Source organism: Hemitrygon akajei, chromosome 20, assembly GCF_048418815.1.
Source record: "Hemitrygon akajei chromosome 20, sHemAka1.3, whole genome shotgun sequence".
NCBI classification, from domain to species: domain Eukaryota; kingdom Metazoa; phylum Chordata; class Chondrichthyes; order Myliobatiformes; family Dasyatidae; genus Hemitrygon; species Hemitrygon akajei.
In genome coordinates this window covers 5,262,122-5,264,621 of record NC_133143.1, presented here as the reverse complement: position 1 = coordinate 5,264,621, position 2,500 = coordinate 5,262,122, and positions in this window count along the sequence as shown.

The following is a 2,500-nucleotide window of genomic DNA, read 5'->3' as shown; positions in this document are numbered from 1 at the left end:
GTGTTCCCGAAAATCTCCGGGAACCCCGCCAATCCCCCCGTACAGAAATTGCATGTGTCAAGTCGGCGGGATGCCTGCCGGAAGTCCTGCCGGGCAGGTCGCACCTTGGCCCCGCCAGGCGGGGCAAATGCGACCTTCATAGCGCTCTCCGGGCTTAACTCGTTAACCGGCGCCGCGAGTGACCGTACAACAATGACATGTGTCAAACCGGCGGTAAGACGCCCGGAGCTCATGCCGGCCTCGTCGAACCTCGGGCCCGCCCGACGGGGTGGATCCGACCTTCACAGACTTCCGCCATCAATTGGTTAACCGGCGTGGCGCCGTGACCACGCGCCTCTGTCGGCGGTCGGCCCTCCGGTAGTGCCGCCGTGCAACGGCCCCTTCGGCCGGCAGCAGGGCCCCGAAGCAGGCTTCATTCCGACTTCCGAGTTGGGACTTAGAATAATTTCGACTTCTGCCAAGCTCTCGGATCGGCGGTGGGACCTCCGGTAGTCCCACCGAAAATGCCGCCCCTCGGCCGGCACGGCCCTCCGAATACGTCCCCTCACGGCTCCCCGCCGCGGGACTTTGTCAGATTTTCAATTGGGCCATAGCCCTATTTTTGGCGGAGGGACCCCCGGTAGTCCCACCGAAAATGCCGCCCCTCGGCCGGCACGGCCCTCCGAATACGTCCCCTCACGGCTCCCCGCCGCGGGACTTTGTCAGAAAATCATTCGGGCAAAGTTTCGATTCGGCGGCCCGAGCACCGGTAGTCAGCCCGTATATGCTGCCCCTCGGTCGGCATGGGCCTGCGGATACGTCCCGCTGACTGACTTCCGACATTGGGAATTTGTCCGAAAATCCATACGGGCAACCTTCGGAAGCGTGCGGAAATGCCGCCGCGCGGCCCGGGTTAACGAAGTGGGGAGGCCCGTGACACCCGTCGACCACTCCTAGGTGGTCGTGAAAAACGCCTCCCCATAAATCTCCGGGAACCCCGCCAATCCCCCCGTACAGAAATTGCATGTGTCAAAGGGGCGGCCGAATCTGACCCCGGCGGCCGAGCCTCTGGAACTCCTGCCCGGCTACGACCGGCAAATCCGCCCCGCATCCAGACTTCCGGAGCGGACTCAGTTAACGAATTGCCACCGGACAAATGGTTAACCGGCAGGTCTCGGACGGCTGGTTAGCCATGCCGACCACGGCCGTTCGGTGGAACAAGTTAACGATCCCCAGGCGGGCAATCGGGTTGACCGACCGGGCCCTGGCAAATCGTTAACCAACGTCGGCGAGACAAATCGTTAACCAGCCCGGCCGGGACAAGTCGTTAACCGGCCCCGGATGGGAATTTCGTTCACCGTCCTGACAATCCGATGAGCAGGCAGACCCAGACCAAGACTTTAACCAGCAGGCCGGCCCGGACAGTTCTTCCGGTCGCCCGCTCGTGACAATTGGTTAACCGACCTGGCCCTGGCAAATCGTTAACCAACGTCGGCGAGACAAATCGTTAACCAGCCCGGCCGGGACAAGTCGTTAACCGGCCCCGAATGGGAATTTCGTTCACCGTCCTGACAATCCGATGAGCAGGCAGACCCAGACCAAGACCTTAACCAGCAGGCCGGCCCGGACAGATCTTCGGATCGCCCGCTCGAGACAATTGGTTAACCGACCTGGCCCTGGCAAATCGTTAACCAGCCCGACCGGGACAAGTCGTTAACCGGCCCCGGATGGGAAATTCGTTCACCGTCCTGACAATCCGATGAGCAGGCAGACCCAGACCAAGACTTTAACCAGCAGGCCGGCCCGGACAGTTCTTCGGGTCGCCCGCTCGAGACAATTGGTTAACCGACCTGGCCCTGGCAAATCGTTAACCAACGTCGGCGAGACAAATCGTTAACCAGCCCGGCCGGGACAAGTCGTTAACCGGCCCCGAATGGGAATTTCGTTCACCGTCCTGACAATCCGATGAGCAGGCAGACCCAGACCAAGACTTTAACCAGCAGGCCGGCCCGGACAGTTCTTCGGGTCGCCCGCTCGAGACAATTGGTTAACCGACCTGGCCCTGGCAAATCGTTAACCAACGTCGGCGAGACAAATCGTTAACCAGCCCGGCCGGGACAAGTCGTTAACCGGCCCCGAATGGGAATTTCGTTCACCGTCCTGACAATCCGATGAGCAGGCAGACCCAGACAAAGACCGTAACCAGCAGGCCGGCCCGGACAGTTCTTCGGATCGCCCGCTCGAGACAATTGGTTAACCGACCTGGCCCTGGCAAATCGTTAACCAGCCCGACCGGGACAAGTCGTTAACCGGCCCCGGATGGGAAATTCGTTCACCGTCCTGACAATCCGATGAGCAGGCAGACCCAGACCAAGACTTTAACCAGCAGGCCGGCCCGGACAGTTCTTCGGGTCGCCCGCTCGTGACAATTGGTTAACCGACCTGGCCCTGGCAAATCGTTAACCAACGTCGGCGAGACAAATCGTTAACCAGCCCGGCCGGGACAAGTCGTTAACCGGCC